This window comes from Cylas formicarius, unplaced genomic scaffold, assembly GCF_029955315.1.
Source record: "Cylas formicarius isolate icCylForm1 unplaced genomic scaffold, icCylForm1.1 PGA_scaffold_8__14_contigs__length_24414737, whole genome shotgun sequence".
NCBI lineage: Eukaryota > Metazoa > Arthropoda > Insecta > Coleoptera > Brentidae > Cylas > Cylas formicarius.
The window spans coordinates 5,402,537-5,420,961 of NW_026844361.1; the positions used below are offsets into that span (position 1 = coordinate 5,402,537).

Below are 18,425 nucleotides of genomic sequence, written 5' to 3' on the forward strand. Positions count from 1 at the left end.
GCATATTATCTATATGCATGATTCAGACTCCGAGGAAGATATTTTTTCCGATGGTGACTAGATTTTGTTCCCTTTCTTTGCTCTATGCGTTATGGGTTTTCGATGTTTTTGTTGTCGAAACGAACCTATCTAATTGATATTTGTTTTCTCCCATATATTTGATGCATTTTATATTGTTCGTTCATCTCAATACGCTATTGAACCAAGTTCCCATAAACTTCTTATAACAAAATAATAATATGTACCTAAAAACATGGCATTTTTTGCGAATAACCGTTTTATGGCCGTGTTTGCAGTAGGTTATGCCATCTATAACACGATGACCAACTTCCACGTTGCAAAAACCCTTACAAAATAGAATTTTAATTTAGTTTTTAGCATTGCATATGCTACTTTGAATTAATGAATTAATTAAAATCGTAACACGTCTAAAAATGGAACCAAAATAGCTGACATACGGATCATTTTAGATTACGTCACTGCACTGCACAACTGCTCTGGCTAGAGTTTAAGACCACCAAATTTAACAGTTCAATAACGATTTACAACTCTCTCGCATTAAGAAACAGAACATCATATGACTGGAAAAACAAACAGTTTATTAGAAAAACATCGAATCGAAATGCTTCGGCTGGGTCGGATTGGATTTACTTCTAATGGCCACGACCACAATAGGTCATTCGACCAGCTTACGACAATTGTAAACTTAATTAAAAAATCCTAAAGGATGCCTTCCTAAGAAGAGGGTCTGGACCAATCCATCATCCTCCAGGTTAATTAACATATATAAAATGGAATTTCGACAAAAACAAGGTTCTTTGACCGATAGCAAAAAACCGCCTCCCCCGCTTCTCCGGGGCCCATCCGGCCTCTAACCGGCGTGAACAGGAAAAAACAGCAGGGCCGACAACAATCATAACTTTAAAACATTCACTAAACACTATAAACACTTAATCCACACAGTGGAAATCGATTTTAAAGTTTTTGGGGACAATTACAACGGATTATGTCGGCAGCGAAAGGAGGTTAAACCGCCATGTGCAATGCTCACGACAGAATCCTTCGACACTACTAGTGACAGCTAAAGCGGAAAATTTCCGATTTTTTCGGTTAATATGAATTTTTCTTTTAAGTACGTACTAAAACATTGTAAAAATACTTTCCATGACGTCCAAATAATTCTCACTAATTTGGATCGTACTACGCAATTTCGTATGCGCGAAATCGATAGCTTAAAGTGTTTACGATGACATTGAAGATATTGATTACGATCTCGACTAAATCGACCGATATTTCCGAGGTGCGGTTAGCGCAATCTCCGACGCCCTGTATAGTGCACGGTGTTCCGTCTACATTCGCAGCCGTTTCAGGTACCAAAAACCCTCTCCGTCCAAACCCACCTGTCCGGGATTAATCCCTTCGTTCGAAATAAAATGTTTCTCGGAGTTTGGTTTCGTTTTGAGTGGGTACGTCACATTCGCGGTACTTGTTTCGCTTATCTGGAAGGACAAGATCGTTCTCATCGAGATTTTTTTTCACGTCACGATTATATTGGTTCCGTACAAATTTTCTGTATCGACTCGCTTTCCTTCGTTTAAAGAGTTGTAGAAATAGTTTTTTCCGCCATTGAACGTTAAGAAGAGCGAAACTTCTTGGTTCCATGACGTGGATGATTTTATTAACAGTTAATAGTATATTATAAACGAATGAATCGCTCCGCTCGTGCCAAATAGACTCGTGACTTAAAAGGTTTTAAAAAATTGTTGCGTACTATAGTTTTTCTACGACCGTGTTTTTAAGTATATTCTTTGCAAAACAACACGAATACATTCACAAAGTGCCTGGTGGTTCTTAATTTGTAAAAATTGCACCCGAAACAAGGATTCGGGGGGTTTTCTAATGTTTGCCGGTGGCAATAAATCAAAAACTATTTCGTTAACATACAAAATTAAAAAAAAATACTTTATAATGCAACAAATGCAGTAAGTTTATTTGGCACGAGCGGAGCACAGCGGAGCGGGTGTTTATTAAACGAGTGACTTAAAAAGTTTACCAAACGTATTGCATTCTATACTTTTTCTACGACCGTTAGTTTTTGGGTACATTTGACATGACTGTCAGAATTGACAAACGTCAAAATTCAAGCCGTGCGGTAAAAGCTCCGAAAACATCCGATTCGTCTCAAACCCGTGGGGTAATATCCCGGAAGTGTCCGAAGTGGCTCGGATTCATGGGAAAAGAAATTCACGTGGTAAAGTGATGCTCTTGGCATTCTAGATTGGGATATATAAACTGTTTTGGTGTATTAAGGAGCCTTCACGATTACTATAGAGTAAAGTAGTAAAATTCTTGGGCACGTACTTAGATTTGAACAATAACATTTAACAAAAGTATCTTTTCCTGTAGAGACTAAAAATTCTCACTCTGAATCCATTATATGTTTTGCATTGTGCTGTTTATATAACAAAAATTTTTTAGAACTTTTCAACTTCTGAAAAAGTTTATATATTACAAGATCACCTAATAAACTCGATTCGTACCGTGAGAAGCAGCCTATTATAATTTTTAATCACATGCTAGACTCTATTAGACTTATTACCAAGGCAAGAGCAAATTTAAAAACTCAAAAAAAGATTGAGTACAACAATATACTCCAAGAGAACGGGCGAATGATTCCTGAGGGAGTGTATAAGCGACATGAGTGAAGGAAATTTTATATTTTGTTTTATTATGTATTGTATCGGTTTGTCTGTTGGAACCTTTTCTATGGATGCCAAAATTGTTGTGAATTTGATTAAATAAATAAATATATTTTTTTATTTACAATTGTCCTTGAAATAGTGAGCCGCCCTGTAACGCTACCCGAGAAAAATTGCTAAGTTGCATAATTATAGAGAACATCTTCGACTACGGAAATTGTGCGTTTTACTTTTGCGTAAAGCAAGTACCTCGAAACGACCGACCGGGTGCTTTAAACGAAAACGTTCGAAATAGACGATTTCGCATAGCGCACATTCCGGCGATTCCGTAGGAATTTGAGATCGCCGTCGGCAACACGTTTTAATTGTTCCGAAAGTGCCGTGTATAGTGCCTTCGCAGTTAAATAGTTTTGACACAATGGCTGTTATAAAAAGGAGTTTATAATTCTTAACTTATGCGTTTTTTGTTTATGTTTGCTTATGTTTTTTTGTGCGTTGGGAAAAGGTAGCGTCATTGTAATGGACAATGCAAGTTATCACAGTAGACAGTTGACTAAAACCCCTTCCTCATGTGACACAAAAGCAACAATCCAAAACTACATGTATAATAACGACATTTATTTTCACGAAGAAAATACCAAAAAGCAATTAATTGAGGTTCTACAAAGCTTGAACCTACAAAAGTAATACGCCTGTGATAATTATACAAAAAATGTCCTCAAACTTATAGAAACCGAAGTTTTTAACATCCCTCCACAAAGTTGGGCAAATTCTGTTAAACATATAGAAAAAGCAGAACAATCGTATATCCATATTGCAAATAATATAGAACAAATAATAATTAGAACAGGCGATGATAGCGATAGTGATATTGATATATTATGTGAATAATTTTAAGTAATTTAAGTAGGTAATAAAAATAATTTGTAATTTTATTTTAGATTTAAATATAAATACATACATAAATAAATAAATATTGTTTAGTATCTTTCCTAACAAAACTCCAAATAATTAAATTCTAAGCAAAGTACGGACCTGTTCGGCCATATTTCATTCTTACGGCTTGCCCGGGTCTTTCCCGGTATCAGTTAGTCACTTTCTTATATCTATGAACAGACTTTACCACCTCAAAAAATTAGAAAAAATACTGAATTAAATCGCATATTAAATGGGTTTATAAGAAGTAAGAATAAAGACAATGGTTCTGAAATGAATGATGAATATGGGAAGCTGATAATATGCTAGAAAACTCTGTAGAACACGCTCTCGAAATCGACTATAGTTTAGCTGACTATTCGGAACATGATAAGTAAATTTTCCAACGAACTTTATTTATCTACTTTCATATTATTTTTTCTCCTATATACGTTACTATTTACTTGATCTTAGAATAATTAATATATATTAATATATATAATGAATGAAAATTAGTGTGGCCGTAATTTAGGAAAGACTCAGAGTGTGTAAGTTTCAGAAACTGAAATACGGAAGTGCTTTTTTTCAGAAAGGTTATAAAAAAATGAGTTTTTAGAAATTTTAAATGCAATTTAACGTATTGCTGTTTCAATTCTACACGCAGCACCAACTAAAATTAAGGTATTATTTCACCAACTTCTTCTCCCACTTAATACCCAATAAACCAGAACTATTAATTGACCGTTGTTGCAATTATCGTGATAAAGTCGAAACGTTTTGCTAATTATCCGTTCCTCGATGGCAAACTCACCACAGAACCCAAACTTCTTCACCTATCGCAATTAATTATTTAATGTCGAACCTTGTATGCCACAATGTCACAAATGAGCACAAAGTAAACCCGATCAAAGCCGATATTCGCGAACCAATTTGAATTTCGTTCGTTACACCAATTAAAATAATCGCCTTAATCGCGCCAATTTAAATCGCAATAAAAGCAATAAACAACAATGTAGAGAGAATTGGAAGTAGTAAAACAACAAAGTAATACCCCCAGACAACAAAGGAGGTATATTGTAAAACAAACAAGTTCGGCAAAACGTATAAAAGAATAAAACCGGGTTTACGTACTTGCGTCAGTTTTCCGTTGGTCGGGAAGCGTAGTTGCACGATCCTTTCGACGAAGCGCCCGATATTCTAGAGAATCGTCGCGACCCGTTCTGGTTCCATGGCACACGACTTCGCTCCGCAGCCAACTTCGCGCGAATGGGCTTCACTCCAGATGCTCAGCTGTTTTTCCTGGCACGCCTGATTGTTGTCGATACGATCGATACGTAGCTCGCCGACGTAGCGGCTACGTCGTCAGGTGACGCCGTTGTAACGTCGCGCGTATACCGGTTGTCCGCGTTTTTCCCTCCGACGCGGCGAATTTGAAATGGCGAGGAGAGACAAGGAAATTAGAAGAACGTTTTAATATTAATAATAAATAAATAAATCACTTCGTATTTATTTATGCTCAACTACTTTTAGCAGATTAATTATAGAAAAATGTAAGAGAAATAATGATAAGAACAACTAACAAAGCCAGACGCGTAGATCAATTTGAGTGAAATGTAACACAAATTCAGTTCATATAAATTTCTTAAAAGATCGTAAATTAGTATTAAGTAATTCAATACTACTATCACCTTTGACAATATTATTATATAATCTCATGCAACGTAGCAGGAGAGTTAGAAATATCATTAATTAGCTGTGAAAACCTGATACTGAATACAAGTCTGCCCCGAAAGATATAAATATGATATATTATCTATATACAAGGAAAATAGGAACATATTGCCTTGTGGAATTCAGTGATCAAGCGATAATATATGTAAATTCTCATTATAAGAGTGAAAGCGTCTTTGTCTAGTGCAACGAAAATAACTTTTATTTGAACACTAACGATTCGATCCTCACAATTGTGGTACATTTAAGCTGTTGAGGACTATTTACAAAACTTCTGCATTCCTCCTGCGTCGGTTCTTGATGAATCGAACTTGCTGACGTTTCGCTAATCATCCCGTTGGTTTCTTCAAAGCTTGAATTAAATTGGCTCGCATTCTACTCTGTACTTGGTTGTATACTGTTAAAGTCGGGTGAGCTAAAGGAGAGACATGTACATTGTCTCGTATGCCTGATATTTGCAAAAGTTAAAGACCTAAGGCGCGGTTAAAACCTTCTTTGACAAGTGGACCTTTCTCTTGCCATCAAGGGAGGAGTGGAGTGAGGGCAGAGTTGGCTCCTGGGATGGGCTTATCTGGTACACAGAAGGGTGCAGAATGGGAGATTTGGCCAAAGCTGGAGCGTACTTCGAGACAACGGGATCGAGGTTGTCGGTCCCTCTGGGTCAGTACTGCACCGTGTTTCAGGCGGAAATTTTCGCTATATTGATGGCGGCCAGCGAGGTGCGTCGGCTCAACTACGGTAGCAGGAGAGTATTCTTCTGTTCTGACAGTATGGCTGCATTTATGGTGCTAAAGTCAGTGCGCCCCCGCTCCTTGTTGATAAACGGGTGCAATGGGTGCTGAGGAAAGTGGCCGAGGTGAGGAATGTCATGTTGGTCTGGGTCCCGGGTCAGGTGCATGGGAGGGGAGGAGACCCCGTATCATCTGCTCACGAGTGCCCTGCGCCCTGCATTGACACGGGCAAAATTTGGAGTCTTCGGAACGGCCCTGATCGATCCGGACTCAATGTACGGTATTGGGCTAAAGGAGGGACGGCATTCGGGATGCCCTCTAGCGCGGTCTGGGGGTACAACGGGCCCATCTGGTGATCTAAGTGCTATTTCTATAAATTTTCGGATTTTTCGTAGTCTTAAGGCTCTTTCGCGTTCCTTGAGTCTAATAGATATTTCGCTGTAAACTCCTGGTTGACAGAATTTTTGATTTATGGTCAGTTATGATTTGAATATAAGGAAGGACAACAGTGGCAAGTGTGGGGTTGCAGGAGGAATCCAGATGTTTTGTAAATTTCTTTGAAAAATTAACAAGCCATTATGGAGAGGACATCATGCGCCAAAGCAGAAATTTAGAAAATCGCGGACTGAAACTGGCTGGATTACTGTATATACTGACTCTTTTTTACGTTTTGAAGACCATGACGTCATAATTTTCTAAAAATCACGTGAAAATCTCATCCGCTCTAATATTTCAAAGCCAGAACGCATTCCTCTAAAATCTAATCCACACATTGTAATTCTAGAAGCAGATGAGGAAAATGTTACGGCGGTCATGAACACAAATAAATATCAGGAAAAGGTTAGACGAATTCTATCGTCAACTTAAAAGAGATCCTACATCATCCATGGAACGCAAACTTAAATCTGTTATTAAGGATTTTTTTCTATTAGAATCTGTGAAAAAGTCTGTCACTTTTCATGACTCTAAAATTCCTCGTCTCTACAGAATCCCTAAGATTTACAAAGCAGGATTACCCCTTAGCTCTATTGTCAGTACCTTTAACCTATTATCACCAATAATCGCGAATATATTTATGGAGGAAGCCTTTGAGAATAAGTCACATCTAATCAAACCAGTCTCATTCCGGTAACAACAACACACATGATTCTATGTTGCAGATAGTTTGTTAAAAGATCCTCCATTTCAGACTCAAATTTCCAAGTTTAAGCATATCAAAGGTTTTGGAAAAGGTTATATGAGCCACGCAGTGATCCCGACCATTCTTCATTGATTCATAAGTTCTCTGAGCGAAAGGGACAACCGGAATTGATCTTGTAGAAACTATGTTGGTTGCTATCAATGAGTTTAGAAAGCTTACAATTTATAAAAGAACATATGTCCAATAATTTAGCCCACATAATATATTTCTGTTTTGAACAGCAATTTTTTCTTGATATTCTAAAAGTCGCATCAGTTACATGCACAAGAGCGGCTTTTTGGGATCCAAGTGTGGATTTCTCTTGGAGCAGATAATAATTTCTTTTGATATCCAAAAAGGTTGTTTTAAGAAATATTGAAGAAACAAATATTCAAACATGAAAGTTTTTGAACCATACCAGCATCAATTAATGGGTACTTACTATAAGCAGAGCGCATGGCATGACGAAAATTGTTATGATGTTGATTGTTGGTTTAACCAAAGGATTTAAAATTTAATTTTTTGTTATTAACTATTCTTCTTACTCTGTGCATGCGTATTAATAAAATATGTTATCATTGTTCAACGTATATAAAAAATTACATTGAACGTCCAGAGAGTTTTCAGGACTAGGTGGGATAATGTATAGACTAATTTAACATATCGAATGGTTGTTGTGTGTTATTTGCGAAAGAACAAACAATGTGGCTTTCGCTAGAAAAGACCGACTTTTGAGATTATCCTCATATCCCCACGATCTTTAGATAAAAACCAACCATTTCTCTGCATATTTGTTGATCTCTCGAAAGCTTTCGAGTTAACAATCAAGTGTTTTTAAAAACTGTGTCTGATGTGTTATGTATAATCTGAAACAGTTACTGTAAATGGTACATCAAGCGAATATCAAAAAGCTGACTGTAAAATAATCAGTTACGCAATAATTTATACTTCTGTTCCTTTGTTAACCTTAAAGATACAGGTTGAAGGAGATCTTGAAAAAATAATTAATTGATTTGAACAAAAAAACCTCTCGAAACTACATAAATATGAAGCTGAGTCCATCAAGTATCTAGGTATATCTGTCTGGTATCTATATCCCTATTTAAAATGGAATCTTCACACTAATGCTGCAACTAAAACGATTTAAACAATATCGTTAAAACAAAATACGTATTTTATTTATTGTTGTTTTCTTTTCTTTTGCTGTGTGTTGTTGTAAATGCTTTATAACGCGGTTGATGATTTTTTGTGGTCTGTGGTATGTTTTAACTTGACCGGTTCTTGATCTATGTATCTAACTAACCAGAAAAACATCATTATTATATATGTGCCTTTTTAGTTTGCATCACTTATAATAGTTAATTATAATAACTTTTTAGTAAAAGTCGATTCTATTCTACCTATGCTACTTACGGTCGAAATAAATTTGAAAAAACAAAACTCTTCTTCTAGTACATCACTCTGTCATCAGAGAGCGCTTATCCCAATTCTTATTTTTTAATCAAGTGACTTGACTTTTCGCCAACTTAAAGTAAAATAGTTTCAATTCGTACTACATATTGTATTGTCTTTTGAGAAAAAATGAACGGAAAGTCCGAAACGCTAACTGTATCGTTGCTGATTGCTGTATAGTTCAGTAAAATGAGAATTTTTGTGATCCTATAAGATTTTTTTTTTATAATTGGGATTTCGTTTTGAATTCAATTTAAGTTTCATTATGTGTATGAATCAGCACTGTGTGCCAAATAAAACGATCCACTATACGATCTGGAAACCCATAGAAGATACGAACAAATCAAATCAAATGGTGTTGTGACGCTACTGATGCAGGTATTGCAACGAAAATTTCACCACAGACTATGGAGATGATGCACTACTCAATCAGTTTGACAGATGCGCCTCAGCTTATGCAGGGTGTCAGGGTGCCCCAAATAGGTGGTGCCGTTTTGACTAATTCAATTAACAAAATCTCAAGATTTTAAAACTTTATATTTTTATCCAGATATCAATTCTAGGACAAAAAATAAGGTAAGTTTGTAATTTATCTTATATTTAAATTTTACCTACTTGTTGGCAATATTAGGTATTTTTTAAATAGCAGACACATGATACCATTTCCTTTAAAGATATAATACTCTAGATATACGAATAAAACTTATTGCTAACAATACAAAGTGTCTATTAATACTTAGAATTATGGAAAAAAATCCACTTTATATCACACTCTTTAACAGATTTAATAAAACTTTAAAATCTAGCTTGAATGAAAATACCTAATAACAAAAATAAATAATTAAAGTTTGTAGGTTAACCAAAAAACTATAACTTATTTAAAATACAAATAAAATACACACCACAAAAAAATTGACAACTATGAAGTTTTTAAATAGACATATGAAAAACAACAAACACAAACAGAAATGTCAAAGATAGTTGTTTTTAACGAACCTTTTTAGTTATTTTTTTTCATAGATTTATTTATTCAAATTTGTGACCTTGGTTAGTTAGCCTATAAACTTTAATTATTTATTTTTGTTATTAGGTGTTTTCAATCAAGCTAGATAATTAACTATTAAATATTTCTTTAAGTATGAATTCAGAAGTTTTATTAAATCTGTACTGTTAACTTTTGTACGAAAGTTTTTTTCCTATCTCCTATGGATTTCCAGATCGTGGATCGATTTATTTCGCACACGGTGTACATGTAAATACGTATAGTAGCTTTTTATTATCCTTATTTATTGTTACAATCCTATATCATATATAATGTAGGTATGTAGCTTCCTAGGTAGTTTGGTTCTGAAATAAAGAGGGATTAATTTGGTGAACACGTTTCCGATTCTGCTCTATTTCCTGTTCTAACCTTTATAGAGAATATAATTGCCTGCAGATAGCGCTACAAGTAAAATTATAAAGCAGTGGCTCTATTATTATTTTCTCAGCTTGGCTTGGGTGTTTCCGGAATTTGTTCTTTGTGATTTTTAGGTACGTTGGATTTGTGCGGAACTCCTTGTCTAGAATTTAGTGGTCTTAAATTATTTGCCAGTGACTACTTAGAAAGCCACTTCTAATGTTGTTGTCTTTTAACTCTAAGTATAAAATAAATACTGTACTGTTACCTGTCTCAGTTTAGTTTATTGTCTCAGTTAAGTTACTGTATTAAATTTTGTTCCTTGGCCTGTGGCGTGAAAATGTACGAAGACGCCATCTACGTAGTGAGTTTTTTTTAAATTATAGTACTTATATCTTTCAGCATGCGACGGAGCAAAGTACAACGCTCACAATTTCATGAACTGGAAAGAGAGGGGTAAATAGTAATATTAAATTTGTAACCACAATTCGACGCACAGTAAGTGTTGTCTACTGTTATAATCCAAGACTCTTTAGTAAGTGTAAATATTTGTTCTACAAAATCGTTTGTTTATAAACGTCTACGATAATGGGAGCGTGAAAAACGTTTATGGTCGATGGACCGCGTCATGAGACGTGAAAATCAATTATCAACGCTTGTTAATCGATCGTCGCGCTACGTTATACAGCAAAAACTGTAGATGTGCCTTTGATATTAATAAAATGCGTTAAGATCTCATTATATTTATATGCATTTATATTTTGTGCAAATTTTTTCCACCATTTGAAGAAAAGCTGTCATGAAGCCACCAAGAGCATTATTCGTTTTCTGAATGAGCCAAGAATAATCAAAATTTTCCAGTAGGTAAATCTAGTAGATGAAACCAAACACAGTTTTGATTTTAGCGCCCTTTTAATAAGGACTATGTTCATATAATCCAAGAATGAATTTTCCTATATTCCTGTAGGTGGTCACTGAAGACTCGTTGAAAAAAGTATACCACAATGTTCAGCACATTCGGCGTTGCTGTTTTTTTGTGCAGAAGAAATGAAAAACTAGGCTAAAAATAGTGATTTTGGTCAATATGTAAACGAGAGCAAAGTTGCGGTTTTCGCTATAGCGCACTACTATTTCTTGAAGCAAAAGAAGCCATTAACAACATTTTCATAGAACTTTTAGTTTTTAAGATACAGTGCTAACTTTAAAATATTGCATTTTTAGGCACCCATCGTATCTTAACTATCAAATAACTTATCCGAAATGTAAAAACTGCCTCTATATAACACTTCCCGTAGAACTCAATTCCGCCTTCGGAACTAGTATATACAGGGCCAGGTCAAACAGTTATCAAAGTATATATATTTTTTTAATATCTGGATAATAGTAGACTATAAAATTTGTAGTTTTTTTAATTTTGTAAAAATATAAAACAGTATGCACTTTTTCTCAGAAACAAGCAAATAAATGACAATTTTCCAAAATCAACGCTTAGTTTCATAGTCATTAGATCATAAATAAAAAATGGACAGCTAGATATTGCCAACGAAGAATAATAATAAAATATTTTAAATTGTTATAATAACAGTAAGTTTGCAACAACAGTTTTTGTAGCATAAAGTCACATTACAACAAAACACAAAATGACATTATTAAAAAAAGAAACAAACAAATTTTTTAAGCTAATGTTCAAATTGACGACCATTTTCTCTAATGCAAAATCCTTATTTAATAGCGTTAGAAAGAATCATTGGTATAATTTGTAGATTTCGAAGGGGTTAATGAATTGCGTCTGGAACTTCTGCTTCATTTTTCATATGGCCCCATAAAAAAATCCAAAATTGAGAGATCGGAAGATCGCGGAGGCTATCTGACAGGCCCCCTTGGTATGGTCTGTTCATAGATATAAGAAAGTGACCAATTCCTTTTAATGGGATTATCCAAGGCTGGTCATTAACATACAATGCAACCTTAAATTTCGGAATTTAAATTCAGGTGAAATTGTGGTCCGTAATAGAAAGTAATTTTATACCTTCCTGTGTTTAATATTCTGTGGTTTGGTATACTACTTAGTTTAAGTTTATTAGTAATCATTCTTATTTCGTGTGTAATACTCTGTGTTGAATCGTGTGCGAATTATGCAAAATATGTGCGGGTCTAGTGTATCTCAGGAGATGCTCCCGCCCAAATGTAGAAAACACTATTCTATTGAGACTAAGGAAGTTATAAACAATGTTTATTTGACTCTCACTGAACGTGGTGCCATTATCTTTAGAAGAAACGGCCACATTGACGAAAATCTCAACATCAACTGTAAGGAAAATTGTGAATAATCTCATTTCAGCGAGGAAAAAAAGAAGCGATGCTGACATTTTCTCGAGTGTAGATGAAAGTGATCAAGATATAATACGGAGTAAAATTTACCAGTTATTCTTTGAACGAAGCGTGCCTACATTAGATATCTTAATTAGGAGGCTTGAAAAAGATGGAACCGGTGTTAAATGTGGCAGAACTACCTTATGGAGGTGTATTCAACACATGGGTTTTAGATTTAAAAAAATTGACAAAAGGCAAGTCTTAATGGAATCTTTTAGAATTCGGAAATGGCGACTGGAATGTCTAGAAAAAATTAGGATTTACAGAGAACAACAAAATTATTTACTTGGATGAAACCTGGTTAGACACCCCGGAAAAGCGTTGGGTTGACTCAACTGATAAGTGTAAAACAAACGCGCCATCAAAAAGAGGTAAAAGAATAACTGTTCTGCATGTTGGGTCTAAAGATGGTTGGATTCCAAATGGACTTTCTCTGTCTGCGAGAAATATTAAAGATTCTTCTCTGGATTACCATGAAGACACTACCGCTGATTTATTTTAAAGTTGGTTTAAAAATAAACTAGTTAAAACATTCCTCCTAATAGCGTAATTGTAATGGACAATGCAATTTATCACAGTAGGCAGTTGACTAAAACCCTTTCCTCATGTGACACAAAAGCAACAATCCAAAACTGCATGTATAATAACAACATTTATTTTCACGAAGATTATACCAAAAGCATTTCATGCAAAAAATCTAGCACATACAGTTTTAAGCCTTCCACCTTACCATATTTAATCCCATTGAACATGTTTGGTACCAACTGAAATCTGCCATTCGTCGTATCAATGTTTTTCCCCGTGTTAACTCCAATGTCCTCAAACTTATAGAAACCGAAGTTTTTAACATCCCTCCACAAAGTTGGGCAAATTCTGTTAGAAAAAGCAGAAAAATCGTATATGCATATTGCAAAAAATATAGAACAAATAATAATTAGAACAGGCAATGATAGCGATAGTGAGACTGATATATTATGTGAATAATTTTAAGTAATTTAAGTATTTAATAAAAATAATTGGTAATTTTATTTTAGATTTAAACATAAATATACACATAAATAAATATTGTATAGTATCTCTCCTAACAAAACCCCAAATAATTAAATTCTAAGCAAAGTAAGGACCTGTTCGGCCATATTTCATTCTTACAGCTTGCCCGGGTCTTTCCTTAATTCGTATCATTTAGTCACTTTCTTATATCAACACACTTTACCTAGCCATCTTTGAAATATCATTAAGAAATTCCATTAAGAGTCATGACTCGCTTGCTTCAGGTAAACAGTATTATGGCGAATGGAATGTTTTCCACCAGTTCTGGAATAACTTCGTTAAGGATTTCTAGGTAAGTATGAGCTGTCAGACCTCCTTCTAAAAATTCTGTACACTATATGTGTACGCCCAAAGTAAAATATGACACCCCAGGTTCAGAGGGTTGATTCTCACTACAATTCCTGGCATGCATCTGACCAGAATACAGGTCTGCCAAATAAATCATTAACATCGATTTGTTGTAAATGAGCGTCAATTTTTGGCATACCTATTTTTCTACATGAGGACGAAGATGTTTCTTCCATAAATCCTAAAACATTTAGCTTCGTATTTTCTTTGTTATATGTTTCAGGGCGCGAGTGAACAAATGAACTGAAATGCACTGAACTAAATTTGTTTCTAAACGAGCAAGTAACTCAAAAAACTGCTGACTTCGTTCTGGATATCTAACAGGCACAAACTTATAATGATCATAGAGATTTTCATAGCCATAATAGCTATGGAGCGACTAATTCCAGTCGACAATTAGTATACTGCATAGACTATCCAAGGTTTTGGAAACCGTAATTCATAAGCAGTTATCATGTCTCATGCGAAATTGATATATTCTTCCTGCTATCTAAGCTAAATTTCCTGCTATCCATAGCACTGCTTCAGTTGTGCAGACTATAGTAGAAAACATACGAAAAATACCTGTTTCGTTCTTTCAAATTACACTAAAGTTTTTGACACGGTAATCCATAACATTTTATATACAAAGCTGAAATATTTGAGTTTGGGTGACCTAGCATTGAATTTCTTCCAAAACTATTTTTCAAATCGATATTATACTATTGTGTTAGTTCAGGGTAGCATATTTCATTCTCTTTATACATCTTTGACTTTTAGAAATTCATTAAACACTGTTCAATACATCAATACGCTGACTATACGCAATTATATATTTCCTTCAAACTGCACGATTACGAAACTGCTGCTTTCACACTTAACTGCTCATGGACTAATACTTACTAACTCTAAAACGAAATTGGCTATTTTTGGAAGGGGTAGAGTTGATCTTGGTAATCACGCTAATTTCAAAATGAAACTCAACGGGAGTGATGTAAGTCCTATTAAGTCCTAGGGTTAAGCATTAATTTAAGATATGTACTTGACATTCTTAAAAAGTGTTTTTATAAACTGAAACTATTGTATATATCTAAAAATGTGCTAGATAAAATTATAAAATTAAAACTTTGCGAAACATCTCTTACTCTCACATATTAGGATTTTCATTACTTGGTATAAAATGTAGAAGCATATCATATTTTTCATAATTTTCTTAAACCGTCGTTATTAAAAGAAAATCATCAAGTGTCAACCAAAAGAAAATACCTAAAGAACAGAAATCTGCTTTAAGTCCATAAAAAAAATAGCGAATATTTGACATTTGCTTTTGTTTGTCGTAAAATTTTACAATGAAGTTAAACATTTAATTTTCGAAAATTGTTCTAAATATATTTCCTTGTTTCTGAGAAAAAGTGCATATATGCATTATACATTTTTCAAGAAGTAAAAAAAGACATAATTTATAGTATATAAAGATACAGGGCGATTCATTAAAAACAGAATGCGAGAACTTTTTGACCTGGCCATATATACCAATTCCAAAAGCAGATTGAAGTTTGGTAATGGCATCTTCGGTAATACACTGTCATGAAAATAACGGAGACACCAAACAAAACATCCGAAAATTAGTACAATTGTATTTACAAGTTTCAGAAAAGCGGTTAAAAAAAGGAATATGCATATCGAATATGGAATGACTTAACAAATCATATACAAAAATTTGTGCTCTTTTCAAAGGCTATAATACTAACTTCGTCACTAAGTGCTTATAATCTTTCTTTTCTTTTAAATTTCTCTTGTAAATATTGCTTCCTTCAAACTGTACTAGATTGATGCTTAAAATTACTAACAATTTTCTTCCTCGCCCTGTTGTTATTCCTGCGTGCCTTTTTCCCACGACTAGTGATGATTTAAGAAACAAAAAACTAGTTTCTTAAAATTAGGTACGTATTTACGTCAATTTTCTCTATTTTCAGGAAAATAAATGATCGCAACTTTGGTGCAGAAAAGTAAACATTGATCCCTTCCAAAAAACCAAGTTTTTGAAAAAAAATTGTTTAAGCATTTTGAGCTCGATCTGGTGGTCAGTTACTGAACGAATATGCCGAACTAAAATTTCTGTAGGTGAGCTAACTACCCAACTCTTCTACAGTTCTAACAAAGTCGTATGTATGGATGGCAGTCGCGGCGGAGCATCGATTACCGTTTGAGCGCCATCTGTTTGTAGGTGCAGACATCAACATAATAAATCAGAATTTGGAATTAAATGGTCACAAAATTTTCACCCTAAACAAAATACAGCACGTGATCAAACGTCGTAATGATATTTTAAAAGAATATATAAAAATAGTCCCAGAAACGCTTTATTTTTTTAGGTACAGGGTGTTAATCGGAAAAACATATTTACGACGTGTATCTTTCTGTTTTCGAATTAAGAGCTATAAACACAAGTTTCTGGGTCTCTTGAATTTTCTAGAGAAATATCCAAATTTAGACGACACCGACTAGAAGTTTCTTAAGATATTTGGTGTAAAATAAATTTAAATAAATTATTATTTGGAATCTAACATTGGAATGAAAAGTATCACAAAACATTGTAAATGATTATCGTTCTGACCGTTGTGGTAATTAAAATGTGTATCATGAAGATAGTGAATATGAATATTGTAGATTCTTGCGTTACGTGTACTAATTGTTAAATGAAGAAGACAGGAGAATGCGCAGGTATGAAGAAAAGAAACACAAGAAAACAACAAATTATGTAGCCTTTTTTTATGTGAAAAAGAAAAAAAAAATGTTTGTAGTTTAATTTAAGCCGTTTTAAATTTATCTTTTCTTGTTTATCGGTAACATTTTTACAAAATATGTATATATTAACAATAAAAGATCATTTAATCTTTTTTTTTCTACTGTGGTGGCGAAATTAGTTCACAAAATCGCAAAGCTAAATTGTAAAAATCTGTTCGGTAAGTTTTATTTTCAATAAATATTTGGTAACGATAATGTTGTGGCACAGAGAGACCGAATGCATTTTTGGAGTTTTTTTCGCAAGAAAGGCAATTTGTGTCTTTCAATTTGAAAACCGACATCGTTCTTTTTGAATTTTTACTTTCGATGCCGTCTTCGTCTCAACATTTTATTTTTGCTTTTTCTTGTAAAATATTCCTATGAGGAATTAACAAGCTTCCTCGAACCATTTTGATATACGAGATTTCAATGTGGCCTCGTTGTGGAACAGATGAAAAGGAGAAAAAATACAAATACAATTTTATCAATTTCACCTGTCTATTTTGGCCGACATTGATGGTACGGCACTGATTTCTCTTAAAATAAAAATTATTCTTACAATCTCCATTCATTTCTAAAGAAATTAAATTTCTTCATTATTTTCGATCCAATGTACGGTTTTCGATGAAAAGAACAAAATCATCTTCTCTGCATGGTATGACAATATCATTATATTATTATCACTATTATTTCTTACTGTAGTCTTTTCTAAGTCTAAGTCTATTTGTTTTATTAAAATACTTCAACAAGTTGAATCGTTTATTACTTATCTTGTTGGGACAATGTTATGTTATTTCATGAAAACTGTAAAAGGAATAAAAAAACATTCGTTTGTATTGGTAACTAACAACTTGATATTTTGTTTTATATAGATATTTTATTTTTCACAAAAAATTTTTCGATTTAAACAGCAAAACATTACATGTTCATAGACAGAGGCGCCACTGATTACATTTTGCATTCATTGTTGAGAAGATCTCTCACTTAAAAAAATATAAACTCATTTTTCTGCCTGCCGTCATATTAACGTCATAACAATGACCATGCATAGAAAAAGTTTTTATTTTTTTAAGCGCAAACATCGGATTGAAAAAATCAAGGAATTAAATTTCTTTAAAAATGATTGGAGATTGCAAGAATATTTTTTTTAAAGAGAAATCAGACATTAAAAAAATATTTTTATTTCTGAATATTTTATCACCCTCAAGAGTTTATATAAAATTTTCTTTTTAACCCAATGAACCCAAAAATTTCCCTCTTAGTTATTCACATTCAATTAGAAAACACCTGCCTGGAATTCTTGTAATATTTATGTGCAGCCACAATACTGAAAATGGAGAACATTCGTGTTCGACCATACTCTGTTGTTGAATCGATCTCCTTGATATTTCAGTGAAGCTTTGATGAAGGCGACAGGATGATTGGAGAAACGTCAGCAAGTTAGATTCAACAACAACCGAAGCAGGAGGAATCCAGAAGTTTTGTAAATTGAAAGAATTCTCTGTTCTCCTTATCAGTGTATGGACCTTTTACATTAAACAACAAGCAAACGTTCGTTAGATGTAGCGGCCCTGTATATCAGTATCAGTATGCCCTTTACACCTTCTAAATACTTCTTTTAACGTACGAAGATAATGTTGTTCAGTGTTGCTAGCTCTCATTGTTCACTAAAAATTTATACTATTACTTATTATTGAGTCTAATAAGGTAGTATTCATTTTATATTGAATTATATGTATTTTAAGAAGTTTGCAAAAACGGAAACTGAAGTCGTGAAGCCG

General features: G+C 33.9%; 1 protein-coding gene across 2 annotated transcripts in view; it reads right to left on the bottom strand.

Moving 5' to 3' along the window:
• LOC132706176 (facilitated trehalose transporter Tret1-2 homolog) overlaps positions 1–4,918 on the bottom strand; it is a 45,483-nt gene extending 40,565 nt beyond the window's left edge. The window contains exon 1 of one of the 2 annotated variants that reach the window (XM_060677345.1): positions 4,746–4,918. The gene's annotated coding sequence lies outside the window, so the exon portion shown is untranslated. Of the gene's footprint in view, positions 1–4,425; positions 4,602–4,745 lie in introns of those variants that run through there. The other variant, XM_060677346.1, reaches the window with a different exon arrangement.
• Between the last annotated feature and the right edge of the window lie 13,507 nt (positions 4,919–18,425).